This window comes from Carassius auratus, chromosome 10 (genome assembly GCF_003368295.1).
Source record: "Carassius auratus strain Wakin chromosome 10, ASM336829v1, whole genome shotgun sequence".
Classification (NCBI taxonomy): Eukaryota; Metazoa; Chordata; class Actinopteri; order Cypriniformes; family Cyprinidae; genus Carassius; species Carassius auratus.
Window position 1 is genome coordinate 8,910,693 of NC_039252.1, and position 19,693 is coordinate 8,930,385.

At 37.3% G+C, this 19,693-nt stretch overlaps 1 long non-coding RNA gene and 1 pseudogene across 1 annotated transcript; one reads left to right on the plus strand and one right to left on the minus strand.

Moving 5' to 3' along the window:
- The first annotated feature begins 733 nt into the window (after positions 1 to 733).
- LOC113109463 (histamine H2 receptor-like) overlaps positions 734 to 19,693 on the plus strand; it is a 31,153-nt pseudogene continuing 12,193 nt past the window's right edge.
- LOC113109759 (uncharacterized) lies at positions 8,354 to 9,356 on the minus strand. Its single transcript, XR_003293013.1, has 2 exons — positions 9,174 to 9,356; positions 8,354 to 9,088 (listed from the first exon to the last, which is right to left on the minus strand). It is a non-coding gene; the product is annotated as an uncharacterized LOC113109759 (long non-coding RNA).

Here is a 19,693-nt window from a genome sequence, read left to right on the forward strand (position 1 = left end):
ATATATATATATATATATATATATATATATATATACATTACAGACCAAAAGTTTGGACACACCTTATCATTCAAAGAGTTTTCTTTATTTTCATGACTATGTAAATTGTAGAGTCACACTGAAGGCATCAAGAGCTATTTGAGCAAGAAGGAGAGTGATGGGGTGCAGCACCAGATGACCTGGCCTCCACAGTCACCGGACCTGAACCCAATCGAGATGGTTTAGGGGTGAGCTGGACCGCAGACTGAAGGCAAAAGGGCCAACAAGTGCTAAGCATCTCTCGGGGAACTCCTTCAAGACTGTTGGAAGACCATTTCAGGTGACTACCTCTTGAATCTCATCAAGAGAATGCCAAGAGTGTGCAACGCAGTAATCAATGCAAAAGGTGGCTACTTTGAAGAACCTAGAATATGACATATTTTCAGTTGTTTCACATTTGTTTTGATGCCTTCAGTGTGAATCTACAATTTTCACAGTCATGAAAATAAAGAAAACTCTTTGAATGAGAAGGTGTGTCTAAACTTTTGGTCTGTATATATATATATATAATTTATCTTATTTTTTTCTGTAAAAGGCAATCAAAGTTGTTGGTTTTGAATTGTTCTATTGGTTATTCCAGCACTTTTTTTTTTTTTTTTTACATCGACCTAGGTTGCTAAAACATCTGATTAATAGGTCTATCATCTAAATTGTCTAAAAATAATGATTGTTTTCAAAAAATGGTCTCCAAACAATGCCACCATCTCCTATTGGTAAGTCAAATTTGAGGCTAATCTCAAGCAAATGAGTTTCACATTTCCTAAAGGTTATAAATTATTTATCCAAATTACTGCTTATCAGATTATTATTATTTATATTTTTTTCTGTAACCATGTTCTTTTCTTGTAGGAATGAACATGAGCTGATGACTACAGATGCTAATATTATGGCAGTTTTATAGTACCCAATAGCTGTGACAGACTTGCTGCTAGGTTTGCTGGTACCTCTGGTCACTGCCATGCTGGAATTACGCAATGGGAGATGGCCTCTCTGGGGTTATTTTTGTAACATATACATCTCTCTGGATGTGATGCTCTGCAGTGCTTCAATCCTCACCCTACTGGCCATTAGTGTAGATAGTCACCTTGCCATTTCTAAGCCTCTGTTCTGTCCCAGGAGGGTCACACCTTGTCGGGTGGTGATCACTCTGACTGTGATCTGGACGTGCTCTCTAGCCGTGTCCTTTGTGTCTATTAATCTAGGCTGGAACACACCTGACTTTGGAGTACAGAACCTGGACTGGGACATGTGGGATGAAGGAGAGGAAGGCAGGGCTTGACCTTCCATATGAATGGATTAATAATAATAATAATGTGCTGAAAGCCTTTCTTATCTTCTACCTCCCTCTGCTGGTCATATGTGGAATCGTACATTCTGTGTTGCACGTGAACAAGTATGTTTCTCCATTAAGTCAATGACATGACAATGATTGTGAGGTAGGTAAATTAATAAATAAATACATTAATTAAATTTAGAATGAGGTTTATTATTATCTCATCTGTTCACCCACTACACCTTTTCCCTCAGAAAAGGAAAGATGCAATGTTCCCTTTGTGATTTGTGAAGACTGCAAACACTGTTGCCACTGCACAGGAACACAAAGCCAAGGCTGCAGTGCTTGCTGCCTTTGTCAGTTGCTGGTTTGCCTATTTCACCTTAACACCCAAACAACTGATCCACTCTATTGTTTTTTTGGTTGGGATATTTCAACTGTGATTTCCGTCTGGAATGTGGACAGCTGCTCTTAGACGTGGCAATCAGTTGGAGCTGCCGATTGTCCATCCCTTTTAAATGAACAGATTCAAATCTTTTGCACCAATAATGAAAATTCACCTGGACTCACATAAAAAAACAACGATAAGAATGGCCTGCTGGAGATTGAGCAGTTTTAATGAATAGCAATATCAGACTTAACAATATACAAATGTAACTTAAAATTCCAAAATGTATCATGGGTCAAAATACATAATGCTTTTCTAATAATCTTCAGGACATGACATTTCATTAACCTTTTGAATCTATGGCTATATCATTCTATGTGATGCTTACAAAGTATGTACTGTAAGTAAGGATGTAAAACCATCAGTTTTCAGTTTGAGAATGTCCCTGTTATAATAATGCTATCTATAGAGTATAATTAAATGGTTGCAAATGGTTTGTAAACAGATTACTGTTTATTAAATATAACATTTCCTTGAAAAAGAAAGAAAGTTTGCAGGGAAGTTGTGGCCTAGTGGTTAGAGTTTGACTCCTAACGCTAGGATTGTGGGTTCGAGTCTTGGGCCGGCAATGACTGTGGTGCCCTCCTCAGTGCCCTCCTCCTAAGGCACCAAAATTCCCCAGGCGCTGCAGCATAAATGGCTAACCACTGGTGTGTGTGTGTGCGTGTGTGTGTGTGTGTGTGTGTGCGCGCGTGCGTGTGTGCATGCGTGCATGCTCATTCGTTCACTGCTGTGTGTGTGCACTTTGGATGGGTTAAATGCAGAGCACAAATTCTGAGTATGGGTAACCATACTTTGCTGTATGTCACTTAAGGTTATATGGAGAAGCCATGGAAGGACTGTTTAAAATAGATCATATATATATATATATATATATATATATACAGTATTGTTCAAAATAATAGCAGTACAATGTGACTAACCAGAATAATCAAGGTTTTTAGTATATTTTTTATTGCTACGTGGCAAACAAGTTACCAGTAGGTTCAGTAGATTGTCAGAAAACAAACAAGACCCAGCATTCATGATATGCACGCTCTTAAGGCTGTGCAATTGGGCAATTAGTTGAAAGCGGTGTGTTCAAAAAAATAGCAGTGTCTACCTTTGACTGTACAAACTCAAAACTATTTTGTACAAACATTTTTTTTTTTCTGGGATTTAGCAATCCTGTGAATCACTAAACTAATATTTAGTTGTATGACCACAGTTTTTTAAAACTGCTTGACATCTGTGTGGCATGGAGTCAACCAACTTGTGGCACCTCTCAGCTGTTATTCCACTCCATGATTCTTTAACAACATTCCACAATTCATTCACATTTCTTGGTTTTGCTTCAGAAACAGCATTTTTGATATCACCCCACAAGTTCTCAATTGGATTAAGGTCTGGAGATTGGGCTGGCCACTCCATAACATTAATTTTGTTGGTTTGGAACCAAGACTTTGCCCGTTTACTAGTGTGTTTTGGGTCATTGTCTTGTTGAAACAACCATTTCAAGGGCATGTCCTCTTCAGCATAGGGCAACATGACCTCTTCAAGTATTTTAACATATGCAAACTGATCCATGATCCCTGGTATGCGATAAATAGGCCCAACACCATAGTAGGAGAAACATGCCCATATCATGATGCTTGCACCTCCATGCTTCACTGTCTTCACTGTGTACTGTGGCTTGAATTCAGAGTTTGGGGGTCATCTCACAAACTGCCTGTGGCCCTTGGACCCAAAAAGAACAATTTTACTCTCATCAGTCAACAAAATGTTCCTCCATTTCTCTTTAGGCCAGTTGATGTGTTCTTTGGCAAATTGTAACCTCTTCTGCACATGCCTTTTTTTTTAACAGAGGGACTTTGCGGGGGATTCTCGAAAATAGATTAGCTTCACACAGACGTCTTCTAACTGTCACAGAACTTACAGGTAACTCCAGACTGTCTTTGATCATCCTGGAGGTGATCATTGGCTGAGCCTTTGCCATTCTGGTTATTCTTCTATCCATTTTGATGGTTGTCTTCCGTTTTCTTCCACGTCTCTCTGGTTTTGCTCTCCATTTTAAGGCATTGGAGATCATTTTAGCTGAACAGCCTATCATTTTTTGCACCTCTTTATAGGTTTTCCCCTCTCTAATCAACTTTTTAATCAAAGTACGCTGTTCTTCTGAACAATGTCTTGAACGACCCATTTTCCTCAGCTTTCAAATGCATGTTCAACAAGTGTTGGCTTCATCCTTAAATAGGGGACACCTGATTCACACCTGTTTCTTCACAAAATTGATGACCTCAGTGATTAAATGCCACACTGCTATTTTTTTGAACACACCCCTTTCAACTAATTCAACTAATTGCCCAATTGCACAGCCTTAAGAGCGTGCATATCATGAATGCTGGGTCTCATTTGTTTTCTGAGAATCTACTGAACCTACTGGTAACTTGTTTGCCACGTAGCAATAAAAAAATATACGAAAAACCTTGATTATTCTGGTTAGTCACATTGTACTGCTATTATTTTGAACAATACTGTATATATATATATATATATAAATACAGTATAGACCAAAAGTTTGGACACACCTTCTCATTCAAAGAGTTTTCTTTATTTTCATGACTATGAAAATCGTAGAGTCACACTGAACAACCTTGATTATTCTGGTTAGTCACATTGTACTGCTATTATTTTGAACAATACTGTAGGTGACTTTGTTTCTTCAGTAGAACACAAACAGAGATGTTTAGCACAAACTGTTGCAGTCTGTCATTTTTATAATGTAAGTGGATAGGAATCAGGGCTAAAAATGTGTCTGTGCAGGAGCAAGGTTGCAACGCGAATACAATGTGATTCACAATTACACTATCCTTTCTAAACTGGCTTCTAATTGTTTCATTATGTAATTGGCAGGATACAATTTTATCTGACTAACAGTACATTGTTATATTTGATTTATCCTAAACTCTCCTGAAATCATTATGACTATTAGACTGTAAGGAGGCTTTTGTTATCGCAGATTTATGGCTAGGATAGGTCAAACTGAAGGCTCGCTCGAGAATGATATGAGCAGTAGGCACATCATCTGAGACCTGATTTCTGTATATCGCTGATGTTAGCAAGTTGTACAGGAAAAGACTAAATAAACTACACTTTTTGTCATAAGCAAACAGTAGGCAGCAGGCAAAACATGTATTAGTCTACCTACATGCTGTGACTAGCATCAGACTGGAGAGTTTGGGATCATAAGATCCACATGAAGCAAGCGTGAGACTTAAAAGAGACATTAGGTCCCCAGTGAATGGATAATTGAAAGTATAGTGAGTCCAGAATAATCTAATATCTAAATTTATACATAATCAACCTTTTGTGAAGAGTCAGACTGAACACGGAGCTAGACTAAAATTCAAACTAAATCCTGATAAATTCAGAAGTGCAAGTAAAAGACCAAATTCGCGTTAAACCTTCAACCAGGCTGCTGGATTCCGCTTTTTGGGCCGACAGGTGGACCCTTGCATAAGATAATACGCTAATTGAAGCTGAAAATGTCCACCCTGTCATTGTTCCAAAATGTCCACCCCGTCGGCTTCTTAGACTCATGACACATCTTTAAAAACACATGGTTTACATAAAATATTTTATATATTTATAATTTGAAAGCAACAAATAACCCTGTTTAGGAAAGGGACATCATACCTTTCAGAAAATACAACTTGATGCATACTGTCAAACCAAAATACATTTAACACAAATGTGTGCATTTTATGTGTTTTCTGTTACTACTAGGGGTTTTCCTGGTTAGATGTTTTAGCTTAGAATCTGTTAATAAAACTTTAAGGAGTCACACTCACATACATACATAGATATAATACAGTCAGCCTTTTACTGAGTAACTCGGGTCCACATCAAAATATGTACCATTCCCATACATGGCTCCTAAAAACAGGAATAATTCTGTTAATCCTAAATACAAAAAACACTTTTTTTATTCTGAAAAGATTATGGAATGTTAGCTATACCATTTTTGCCAGCGAAGCTGCGATTGAACCCCTGATTGTTGATCTGATCGGTTGTATCAGGGCCAGTGCCATGGAAGAGACGCTTTTCGTTGTTTTTGTGCTTGTTTTTGTCTTCCAGTTCCTCCTTTTTGATCACATAGTTTCTCCAAATTGCGCAGTTCTGGACTCTTTCAATCTGTGCAAAATGCTTGACACAGATTAGTTGCATAAGTTTGGGTCAAATATAAATGTAATAGATGTACTTAAATGATGTTGTTGGATAGTCCAGTTTTTTCCCCAACTCTTTTTCCACATCTGTAAATTCCTGTGCGTCTGCTTTGAGTTCTATAATAACTACTTGCTGTCTTTCCATGTCCTCCCAGTTTAAAGGTAAAGAAGCTGAAAAAATAAAACTAAATATATATTTTTAGTGATCTTTGAATCTATTCATAACTATGATGTTTCATATGCATTTGTATTTCTCACCTTTCAGATGTACTCTCTTTAGTTAGGGGCCAAGCACCGAAGGTGCAAGGCACCTATTGTATCCGTTAGCGTAATTTTTTTCTTCCGCCACAAGTCTATGGCAACTCATAGAACCGATTGCGGGAAAGTTGTATAATTTGGCACACTGATAGAGGACAGTCCCAACATTAACTATAGCACATTTGAAGTCTCTAACTCCGACTCTCTAGCGCTACCACTTGTCCAAAGTTTCAATATTTTTATGCTAATAAAAATAGTTTTTTTTTCTATTTTCAATATTTCGAAAAACCTACTTTTTCGAACTCGTCCTAGATGGTTAGACCGATTTTCACGAAAATTGGCTCAGATCATCTTCAGACCATGCTGACAAAAAGTTATGGTTGATTTGTCCAACTGTTCTCAAATGAAACGTGATCAAATTTGATGAAAACCACGCAAAAATGCATGTGAGGCTATATCTCGGCAACGGTTTGGCATATTGAGACCAAACTTGGAGTGTGATATAATAACCATGACCTGAGATTACCAGCACTGTTTCGACATAGCACCACCTAGTGGTCAGGAGATATGAAAAATGCATACTTTGGCTCATAACTTCTGAATGGTTTGGCCAAAAATCACACAAATGGTCTCTTTAGATTCAGTGAGTCATGTTGAGTCGAATGATATCCAGATTTCCTGTGTCAGCCATTTTAGGTGTCGGCCATTTTGAATTATGTTCTAAAATGCTGTATTTTTTTAATGATATCATATCATTATGAAAATAATTTAAAAAATATTAATCTCCGTGCCCTGAAGGTACTCAAAAATTTGGTGGCAGTTATAATGAAATATCTAAAAAAATGCTAATAACTTTTGAATCGATTAGACTATTGAAATGTAAATGGTCTCCCTATATTCTTCGAGTCCTGCCGAGAACAGCGATTCCATTTATGCCAAATTTGGCCATACTTCCTGCACGCCATTTTGATTAATGTTGAAAATCTACTTTTTCGAACTCCTCCTTGACCGTTAGTCCGATATCCACCGAATTTGACGCAGATCATCTGCACACCCCACTGGCCAAAAGTTATGGATTTCGTGTCGATATACGAAACGGTTCTCGTTTAGCGCATCATCAAATTTGCTGGAAAGATGCCAAAATGCATTTGAGGCTGTATCTCACAAAGCTTTGACATATTTGCACCCAACTTTGTACGTGTCATCGTTACCTCACACTGACCATGCCACATCAATTTGGTAACAGCACCACCTATTGGACAAGAGTAATTAACCATTCATTAACCTTCAATTATGAAATTTCCAAAAATGCTAATAACTTTTGATTGCATTAGGCTATTGTAATGAAACTGATCTAAAAAAATATTCCTTACTTAGGTTGTGCCGACAATAGACCTACTAATTTTTTAGTAGGAAATCTGAACTCCCTGTCCGCCATTTTGATTAATGTTGAAAATCAATTTTTTTGAACTCCTCCTAGATGGTTAGTCCAATTTTCACCAAATTTGACGTGGATCATCTTCAGACCATGCTGGCAAAAAGTTATGGATTTTGTGTCGGTATACAAAACGGTTCCCAATTAGCACATCAACGAATTTGCTGGAAGGGTGCCAAAATGCATTTGAGGCTGTATCTCTGCAAAGCTTTGACATATCTGCACCAAACATTGTATGTTTCACCTCACACTGACCCTGCCGCATAAATTTGGTAACACCACCTATTAGTCAAGAGTAATAAACCATTCATTAACCATGAATAGTTACACTTATAAAAATGCTAATAACTTTTTACTGCATTTGCCTATTGCAATGAAACTGGTCTCATAATATTCTCTGCCATGTTGTTTTATGTTGTAAACCTACTTTTTCGAACTCCTCGTCAACTGATAGTCTTATTTTCACCAAAATTGAATCAGATGATCTTTAGACTATGCTGACAAAATGTTATGGATTTTGTATCAATACACAAAACCGTTTTTGCATAACACTGCAACGAAAATGAGGCATCATGCCAAAATGACACTTCAGGCTGTATCTCTGCAATGCTTTAACATACTGACACTAAACGTTTTGTATGTTATTGTCATCTCACACAGAACACACCGAAATGATTTGATTACAGCGCCACCTGTTGGTCAAAAGTGATAGGCCATTTAATCTTATTACAAGTGGTTGTATGTATGATTATTTTAGCCATTTCAATTACAATCATCCTAAAATTGGTTTAATTGCTCATTGATGCACTTCATGTGATCCTCCATGCCATGTTTAGCTCCTCAACTTTCCGCTGGAGTGCTTGGCCCCGTAATTGCTGCTTGCAGCTATATTTCAACTTGTTTTCCTCCTCTTGTTGCCTTTTTGCAAACTATGTCTACATTATACACTTCACTGTTAATCTTGATTAGCACAGAAGTATTTTGGAGGTTGAAGGCTTCTTCCAAGTCGCAGTTGGTGTAAGGATCAAATGGTTTACATTTACGACCACTTCATTATTGCCACTCAACTGTGCTGCTGTTCAATATTGCCACCCTTTTTCGGTTTTCAATCTTTTCCACTTTGCGGATAATGTCCGGAATGCGACTTTCTGCAGTGTAAACAAATGATGTCAGGCCCTTTACAGTGATGAAGGAGTCTTGTTCTTTCTTCTCAATTATGACATTTACTTTGAGCTCCTTTTTCATTTTCTTTAGCATTTTTAATTCCTTTTTGCTGAAACGAGCAATGGCTGGATCACGGATTGTTTAATTCATTTGCTTCTTGTTAATCATGTCGTTGATGATGGTACTGGCCTTACTCAAACACTCTGTTGTCTCACTACATAGCTGAAACACAGCAGGCTGGATTTCTTTAAACACAATGTTTTCACCTTTTGTTCAAAATAAATAAATATTAGATAAATATTAGATCTTAATAAAAAACATTTCATATTAATTTCTTTTTTATTTACTGACCTTTAATTCTGCTGCTCAAGCTTTTCTTTGACTTGGTGATTTTTAGCATGCTTTGATGAAAGTCAGCCAACATACTTGATTGGAATATAAGGAACTCCACATTTTTGACATGATCAGTTTTTTTGCTTGCAAATTCAACTACTGCGCTGATCATTGCTTCTGCAACATCAGCTGGATTAAGACCACCTTGACCTTAAGGATCAATTAAAAAAAATAGTGATTTGAATTTCTCACACTGAAACAGATTTAAATTATATTAAATATTAATTACAGCAAGATGTCCACAAGCACAACATTTAGCTAGGTATAATTTAAAAAAAAAAAAGCATCACCTGTGCCTAGAGCAGGGAAGGCAACAGAGGTCAATTTCCGATTCTCACATAGCATCAGAACGGACAAAACTTTTAGCTGAATATCAGCTGGACTTCTACTTCCAACAATGTGTATGATTTCTTCACATGGGAGATTGCCAGAAGAGGTCACAATCTCTCTTTGCTGATCATTTGCTTTTCCAGCTGTGGAAAAATACACATACTAATGATCACATGTTTAATAGACCTCTCTTGAGCAATGTATTGAAACATTAAAAGTTTGTAAATTAGGCGAATAGTTGACGCACACTTTTCTAATAATTCCTGTTCTACTTGTAATCCAGCACCATCTAAAATTGCCTTGGATACCCCTAGATAGCAAAAACAAAACATGGGCAGTTGCAGTAGTGTCCCAGTAAAAGCATGGTTATAAATAATTTGAATTCATAGTAAATTCTCAGTTGAACTTAAATTAACTGAAATTAATATATTAAGTTGGTTTAACCTGATTTTAAAGTAAATTCCTTATTTGAGGAGTTGACAATTGCATCTGTGTTTTCTTTGGTTATGTCCCCCGATGAAACATTCAGAGTCAGATGATGTATTTGCATAGTGTACACCTTGAAACAGGAACTGGAGACTCCACTCTCTGACTCTAAATATAAAGCCACAAAGATAGATCTCAGTTTTTTTTTTTTCTTTTGTCAATACTGCCAAAACATCTGGTTTTATAGATTTAATGATTTTTTTTTTTTTTTTTTTTTGTGTAGTCAGTATGTGTACCTTGAGCAATCTCATCCTTCTCCTCTTCCAGCATGTCATCATCCTGGAGCACTGCCACAAATCCATTTTCCCTCGCAAACCTTGAGAGCATCATTTTACCCTGCTCCATGAAGTACTTCTGTGCTCCTGCCTTTTTAATGATCAGTGTGTCCGTATAGAGATCATCTGCCAAACTTTTAAAGAAAGTCACAGCTGACTGGACTACTGCACGCTCTCCAGACAGTTTGATCAAGGGTTTCTTTGGGTCAAAACTCACTTTCACCTCATCAGACTTCATAAAATCCTGCCAGTCTTGGGATTTTCTGTCTTTTATAAATTGAGCCACTGCATGTGATTTGACATGCACATTTTCTTCAGTTGTGGTTTGTGATTTATTGCTTTTTTTCAATCTGTTTAAAATTTTACAAAATATTAATTAGTCAAAACACTAAACAAGACCACTGACAGATATTTTACCAAAAAAAAAAAAAAAAAATGTTGCACTGATAATATGTAGAACTGTATGGGCACAACAATGCACCTCAAGCTATCAAATTCATCTGCACCGTATGGCAGAACAAATGTCATGTTATTACCGAAACAATGTTCCCATACAAGCTTCTATGCTTCAATCACCAAAAGTTACATAGTTTAAAAGATTTGTGCAAATCACCAAATAAGTGAGCAGACCTGTAATGTGTTTCCCAGACAATGACATAACTCACTCCTCAGTACAATGCATCATTGGAACAAATTAGAAATGACTGTGTGTGTGTGTGTGTATCTACAGTATATCTATCTATCTATCTATCTATCTATCTATCTATATATATATATATATATATATATATATATATCCTCCATTGACAAGGAATTTTCGAATCTTGCTGATATCAAGCAAGACAAGTCAAGTCAGACATCCTACAGTCATAATAATTACTGATGTTAACACACTAGGAAAATGTGTAACAAATGCCTCGCAGATACAAACGGGTAAATAATGTTTTTATGTTTTGATTAAAAGTTAGTTAACACTAAACGTCAGCTAAACCCTAAAAATACACAATTTTTACAATAGTGCTCTCATTAGCCTATAACATTAGTCTAAAATGTTAGCAGTTAATATTCTGCATTTCTGTTTTAAAGCTGCGCGTGCTGAAGATGACCAGTACAGTGACACATTTGATAGCAAGCTTTTAATCAATGAGATTCAACTCATAATTTCATGTAGAATACACTTAGTTATTTATACAACATAACGATAATATTAAGACTTATAGGCTATCTGCAGAGCCCAAATGCACATAAACATATCTGCATGGCTCTGAATGAACGCATTTTGTGGACACGTTCTTCACGAAACAATGTGCAGAAAAACAGCAGCTTAACTCTAAAAATGCACAGCATTTTAATATAATGGTGTTCTCATTATAATGGTATGGGTGTGACAGTCCAGTTATAGTTATTAATACTCTGCATTGTAGTTTGACTTGCCTCATTGACGAACATATTTCGTCTCGTCTTGTCTGACGAAATTAACACTAATACACCAGCTGAAATGTTTTGAAATCACTTGTACCCTAGCTGTTCGAAAACATCCAGTCTGTACCTGTGTCAGTTTGAGTCTTTAAATCCCTGCCGCCAAGATGCTCCTTTGTCGGCCACATATTATGGAAAGTGAAACATAAATCTTTAGGGGTGATTGGATTTATTCACGCACTTTAAAATATAAATTTGAAGCTTATTTCTTTTCAGATTCGTACAGCTTTATCATAATAGGCTGCATATTAACTTATTTGGAGAAAACTGCAAGTTCTATATGAAATTAGACATTTGAGCCCCCCATATAGTCAGAATGGCATAATCATAACAGCCCGCGAATATTCTACTGTGAGATTGGTAGTCAAATCAGGCTCCTCGAGTCGAAGCATCGAATAGTCGACTATTTGGGGTCACCCCTAATATATATATATATATATATATATATATATATATATAGATATATATATATATATATATATATATATATATAGATATATATATATATATATATATATATATATAGATATATATATATATAGATATATATATATATATATATATATATATATATATATATATATATATATATATATATATATATATATATATAGATATATAGATATATATATATATAAATGACCACTTCCAGTCTAAACCAATGAGTTCACAACAGACCAGTATATATTCTACCCATGGACGTTCTTTCAGTCAGTAGAGTGTTCGATGTCAGAGCAGGAAAAGCTGCCAGATTATCAAAGTTTGATAAAAGTCAAATTGTGATGGCACACTGCCTCAGGACTTCAATCTTGGAAATGGTGTGCCTTGTGTGTTGTTTACATGCAGCTAGGGAGTACGTATCAAAAGTGGTGCACGGATCTCCAAATAATGAACTGTCATCCAACCGTGTTTCGCCTGCAGCTCACTGATGCCAGAGAGGAGCACATACTGGGCCACTATCCAACAAATCACTACCAGCTACAACTGTGGTAACCATGGCAATGTGTCACATCAAACAGCTCATCACAGCCTTCTACGTATGCGTCTGCATAGCTGATGCCCATGCAAACTGTCTGCCATTGCCAGTAATGCATGAAATGAGCAAAAGATCATTGAGATTGGACCATGGATAATTGGAAGAAAGTGGTCAGTTCTGACGAATAAAGATTCCTGGTGCATCACATTGACAAACAAGCATCAGATGTGTAAAGTACTTGAGTAATTTTACTTGATTACTGTACTTAAGTATTATTTTGGGGGATTTGTACTTTACTCAACTATAATTTTAAATGACTACTTGTAATTTTATTTGATTACATTTCATAAGACAATTTGTTACTTTTTACTCCTTATAATTGTATTTATTCTTGAAAAGTACACTATATTTTTTTTATTTTATCTCATGCACATTAAATATGTTAAACAGAAGCTCAAACATGTGCCTGACATGAGAACTAATGATCATTGTTTTCATGCATCAAACACACACATTTCTACTTCAATTATGACTTGCATCAGGTAAATGTCTAGGTTCAAAAGTTCACCATCAAATCTGAGGAAGCATATTGAGCAAAGTTGCATTTTCCCGCCCAAAAAAGTTTGTTCATTATTTGTTCTGTTTTGATAGAGCCATTGGCTATGTAATATATTAGCTGAATGCACAAAATTATGTGCAAATAAAACCAGTGATGAGATTTAAAATACAATTAATATCTTTGTTGCATTTTTTTTATTTTATTACATGTTACAAATCTCCCAAAAAGTGTTTAAATAAACATATATGCTAAATTAATTGTAATTAATGTTTAGTGATGTTCTTACCAGGTGGTGGATATTATTATTAGTATTAATATAATAGGATAGTATTATATTAATGTGTCATTATATGAATCATTAAGAAGGAATTAAGACTGTCAGTGAATAATAAAAAAAAAAAACTTAATAATTGCATGCTTTCCTCATTAATTAATCTAATTAGTTACAAATAATTATCAATATTTGCTAAGAAACAAACTCTAAATGCCCCAAATAAACATTTAAAAGATTAATTGTTCTTTTAGACATTGACGTTAAATAGACAACACAAATAAAGTGGCCTTTAAAAACATTATCGTTTTATGTTTTAATTCCATGACTCTCCTCATTAATTCAACACATTCTTGTATTTAGTCTGGAATATATTTCTAGCCTCTCCAACACATCTTGCTCTTCAAAGGGATAGTTCACCCAAAACTGAAAATTCTCTCACCATTTACTGAACCTCTGTCTTCACAGATGTTTATGACTTTCTTTCTTCACATGAACACAAGCAAAGATTTTTAGTCCATACATATAATGCAAGGGAATAGGACCACTTCAGAAACCACACAAAGTGAACATGACGGTGTCAGGGTTCTGTAACTTCAGTCTAGCGTTATTCATGGTTTTGTGACAGAGCCCTGACACTCTCCTCATGTCATTGTTTTCATGTGAGCGTGCGGCTTCGAGACTTGCATGTCCTGTTTCATGTTGGAGCGTGGTGTTCGGTACTCATGTTTTGCTGAGTTTCGATTTCGTGTCGGGGACTGGACACTCGCGCTCCATGTTCTGTCTTGTTGTAGTAGCGTGCAGTCTCAAGTGTTGTCTTGTATTGTTGCACGCAGCTCGAGTTATCGGCTGCGTGCAACAGCACAAGACAAAATAGACAAAATAGAACACAGCATAAGACAAAATAGAACAAGAAAGCACGCAGCCGATAACTTAGTTTTCGCTGGCTGCGTGCTGTCTTGTGTGAACACTCTGGCTTATGATTTTGTTCATTAGCTGCAAGTTTGTCTAATTCAAGCACATGGCTTGTGATTGGTTTGCTGGCCATGTGCTTGTGTTTGTGCAATTGTCTTGATCCCACCCATCTTGTTACCTGATTATTGATGTAATATTCCCCACGTGTTCCCTCGTTACCCTCCTCGTTAGCTCCCTATTTATTGTCCTTGTGTTGGCATTTTGGTTGCTAGTTAGTTGTCAAATATTTGTCTGTGCACATTGTGCGTTGCCAGTCAAGTTTTGTCTGTTTCCCCTACGGGGAAGTTTTTGTTTATTTTATTATTACTTTTAAAGAGCCCTTCTCTCTGCATCATTGAGTCCTCGCCTCATCCCTCTACCCGAACCCTGACAGTACGAAATAGCCACTATGAGGACTCAGCGGAAGAAGGGTTTCCACCTTCCACCAGCCTCCACTCTCTCCAGCTCCCACTATCAGCACATGCTCCAGTTTAAGACCTTGATCCCTCTCCATCAACAAGGGACTGATGTGAGGGTTTTTTCCCTGGAGTTCAGCGGTACTGCAGAGGGATTGGAGTTTAAAAATGTGGCCCTCAAGGATCTCTTCAATTATGCCCTTGATGAGCCTCTCAGCTGGTGGAGAATGAGTGGGGAATTTGTGGAGTTTTTGGCACGTTCCCCAGCTAAGTAGCTGCAGTACCCCAGAAGCGACTTGTGACACCACAGAACCCCTAGAGGTGGCCGAAGAGACTGCAGCACCTCACTGTCATAGACGGAGAAGGGGAAGGAAGAGTAATGGCTCTGCTCCGATGCTGCCAGAGGTGCCTGAGGCTGCAGTGCCCCCAGAGGTGCCTGATGAGGCTGCAGCCTGGCCCACTGCTGGGAATCCTGGACCGCCTGAACCTCCTTGGTTCAGCCCTCCCGCCCCTCCTGGTTCCTTTTAATAACGGTTTAACCTTCCCTCCCTCCCCTATTTTGTCCTGTGTTTTGCCTCCATGTTCATCTTGTTGTGGTAGCGTGCAGTCTCAAGTGTTCTATTTGTTGCATGTCGAAATGAATGAATCAATTCCAAGACGTGCATAATTTGATGCGTTCGTTTAATCTTGTTCACTGCATGGCAATTATTCACATTAGACAAAACTCTGCATGCATTCACAATAATACAAAAATCACTCTTTTTCTGCGTCTTCTCCGTACCTGCCCCTGTCTTCTGTGGGCACCCTCTCCTGTAAGATCGCTATTACAACATGCCTACTTGAGCATCACTCACTATAATTTTATGCATTTGCACCAATCTTGATTTAAACACATTTCCTGCATTAACCCCATCATAAATTTAGAGTAGGCTACATATGAACTAAGTGAACTATAAAAAAATAAAGACATTTCGGGGGGTGTAATCTTTCTCTAAACATTAACATTACAGGGAATATTATTCTAAGCCATTGTTGCATGCAGCTCGAATTATCGGCTGCATGCTTTCTTGTTCCATTTTTGTCTTGTGCTGTTGCACGCAGCTTAGTTTTTCACTGGCTGTGTGTTGTCTTGCGTAAACACACCAGCTTAGGAGTTTGCTCACTAGCTGCATGTTTGTCTAATTCAAGCACGTGGCTTGTGATTGGTTTGCTGGCCATTCACTTGTGTTTTTGTTTTGTGTGAGCACATGGCTTTTGTCTTAGTTCCGATGTGCCATGTGCTCTCCAATTGTCTTGACCCCACACATCTTGTTACCTGATTATTGATGTAATTTTCCCCACGTGTTCCCTCGTTACCCTCCTCGTTAGCTCCCTATTTATTGTCCTTGTGTTTGCAGTCTGGTTGCTAGTACGTTGTCAAATATAGCGCTCTCCCTCTCTCTCTCTCCTCTCTCTCTCTCTCTCTCTCTCTCTCTCTCTCTCTCTCTCTCTCTCTCTCTCTCTCTCTCTTCTCTCTCTCTCTCTCTCTCTCTCTCTCTCTCTCTCTCTCTCTCTCTCTCTCTCTCTCTCTCTCTCTCTCTCTCTCTCTCTCTCTCTCTCTCTCTCTTCTCTCTCTCTCTCTCTCCTCTCTCTCTCTCTCTCTCTCTCTCTCTCTCTCTCTCTCTCTCTCTCTCTCTCTCTCTCTCTCTCTCTCTCTCTCTCTCTCTCTCTCTCCTCTCTCTCTCTCTCTCTCTCTCTCTCTCTCTCTCTCTCTCTCTCTCTCTCCTCTCTCTCTCTCTCTCTCATTTCCGGTGTGACTGGTTGAGCGAGGGTGTGGGCGCGTGGTGCAGAGCAGGTGGTGTGAGTGAAAATCTTTTTTCTCTCTTTTTTCTGGCTTATTTCTTATTTTTGTTGTCTGTTTTGTTATTTGTTATTTGTTTTAGTTATTTGGAGGGTCGTGTGCTGTCCGTTAGTCGGAGGCATGGCGGCCCAACAAACACAGGTGTTGAGCTCACTCACTAGACGCCATGGAATTAAAGTGGCGTCAGCTGTGAGCATTGAGGCATGTTGTTTGGCAATTGGAGAGTTAGTTGGACATTCTAGCGTTTTGTCCGCGTCTAGAATGAACAATGCGACAGTAGTTTTCCTAGATAGTGTAGACAAGGCAAACGAGTTGGTTGAGCAGGGAATTGTCATTGATGGGGAATTTATTTCAGTTCTACCACTTTCTATGCCAGCGAAAAAGGTAATCATTTCTAATGTACCACCCTTTGTCAGTGATGTGATTCTAACGGAAGCACTGTCGCGTTATGGCAAACTGGTGTCACCGATAAAAAAGATCCCAATCAGTAGCGAGTCGCCGTTGTTGAAACATATCGTTTCATTTAGGCGCTTCGCATACATGATAATTCCGGATGACGCCGATCTAGATTTAACTTTGAATTTTCGAATTGAGGATTTTAATTATTCGATTTTCGTCACGACTGGTCAAGCCAAATGTTTTGGATGCGGATTTAAAGGTCATTTAATTCGGAATTGCCCGAACAAAACTGTTGAGGGAGAAAAAATGAATGAAGTTGTACAGGGTAAGGAAAATGATGGGAAGGAAGTAAATGTGGAAGGTTCGGTAGAGGTGGAGAAGGTGGTAGATCGTTCAGTAGAAATTGAGGCTGGAATAGCTTCATCTCAGATTGATCAAGCGGATCCAATTCCTAAGAGTTTACCCACAAGTAGTGTTTTAAGTGTTTCTGATAGGGTGGTTTATCCTTCAGAAAGCAAAAAAGGTGCAAATGGTGAAGGTTTTCAAATAAGTGTAATGGCTGAGGAAGCACAGTTGACACCAGAACAAGAGCAGTTTTCCTTCAAGACACCACAAAAAAGAAAGATGAAAAATAAAGTGCTAGATGTAAAAATCAGTAAGACAACTGAACTACGAGATGAAGATACTCAAGATACGGAAAGTGACAGTGATTCGTCTGAATGCAGTGAGGTTTTTTCTCAGGGTGAATTTAATGTACGGAGTTATGATCTTGAGGACATTAAATTGTTCCTCAGGTCAACAAAAAATAAAAGAGGTGTAAAAGTACAAGAATATTTTCCTGATTTAAAACAATTTGTGGACCGGGCAAAGAGTTGGATGGCTAGTGATTCTTTTACTAATAAAGAAGCGTATAGATTGAAGAAAATAGTGAGAAACATAAATATCGCACATAATAATGATGTTGTATAAGTGTAAGAAAGGGAATAATTTTTCCTGTTGGTATGTTGTGTTGTTTTTTTTATCTTTCTTTGCCTTCATTATGAATGAAATTCATATTGCATCCATGAATGTTAATGGGGCAAAGAATGTGAAAAAAAGAACACACATTTTTCAGGAAATTGATCAGAAAAATATAGACATAACTTTTTTACAGGAAACTCATAGTAGTGTTGAGAATGAGGTTGACTGGATGAAGGAATTTAGTGGATTATCCGTTCTGAGTCATAATTCAAATATAAGTGGTGGGGTGGCTGTTTTATTTAATACAAAGTTTAAACCAACTTCGTATGATGTAGTGGAAGTTGTGAAAGGCAGACTGTTAAAAGTTAGAGCTTCTTATGAAAATTTTGTGTTTGTTTTTATTTGTGTTTATATTCCTACGGCACCTATAGAAAGATTGCTTTTTTTGGATACTCTTTGTGCAACACTGAAAGATTGCAGTTCTGAAGATTTTCTTTTTTTGGGTGGTGATTTTAATTGTACCGAGTTGGACATAGACAGAAATCATGTTGAACCACATATGGCCTCACGTAAGAGGTTAATTCATCTGATTGAGAAATATGATTTATGTGACATTTGGAGAATGAAAAATGGTAATGAAAAACAATACACATGGGCCCACATTCGTGATAATTATATATCACTGGCAAGATTAGATAGATTTTATGTATTTAAACATAATTTGAATTTATTTAACAAATGCTTTATCACACCTTTGCCATTTACTGATCATAGTATGGTAAGTTGTAAGTTTATTTTAAATTCAGTAAAATCTAAAAGTGCTTATTGGCATTTTAACACAAGTCTTTTAAATGATAAATTATTTATTGAATCTTTTAAATTTTTTTGGAAAACTTTTAAAGAAACAAAAATGTCTTTTAAATCCTTACAGCAATGGTGGGATTATGGAAAGGTGCAGATAAAGCAATTCACACAACAATATACTCAAAATGTTACAAAAGAATTTAATCGTTCTGTAGAGTTTCAGGAAAAACAATTAAAAGAGTTACAAAAGTTGTATCAGTCCTCGGGTGATAGTAATATTTTGGAAACTTGTTTTAGAAAAAAAGCTGAACTTAAAGAGCTATTAGAGTTTAAAGCACAAGGTGCTTTAATTCGTGCTAATTTTTTAAACATTGATCAGATGGATGCACCTTCCAAGTATTTCTTTGGTCATGAGAAGAAAAACGGGCAGAAACGTTTAATTCATGCCCTACGTTCTGAGGATGGCAATTTGTTATATAATCCCAGACAGATTCGTGATGTGGCAACAAGTTTTTATCAATCCCTGTACAAAAGTGAACTTAAGCCGGAAAATAAAGGAAAATCTCCTTTTCTCGAGGATTTACCAAAGATCTCAGAGGAGTCCAGTGAAGAACTGGAATGTAGCCTTACCCTGGGAGAGCTGTACAAGTCACTCCATGAGATGGAGTCTGGGAAAGCTCCGGGTATAGATGGGCTTCCAGTGGACTTTCTGAAGGTTTTCTGGTCGGA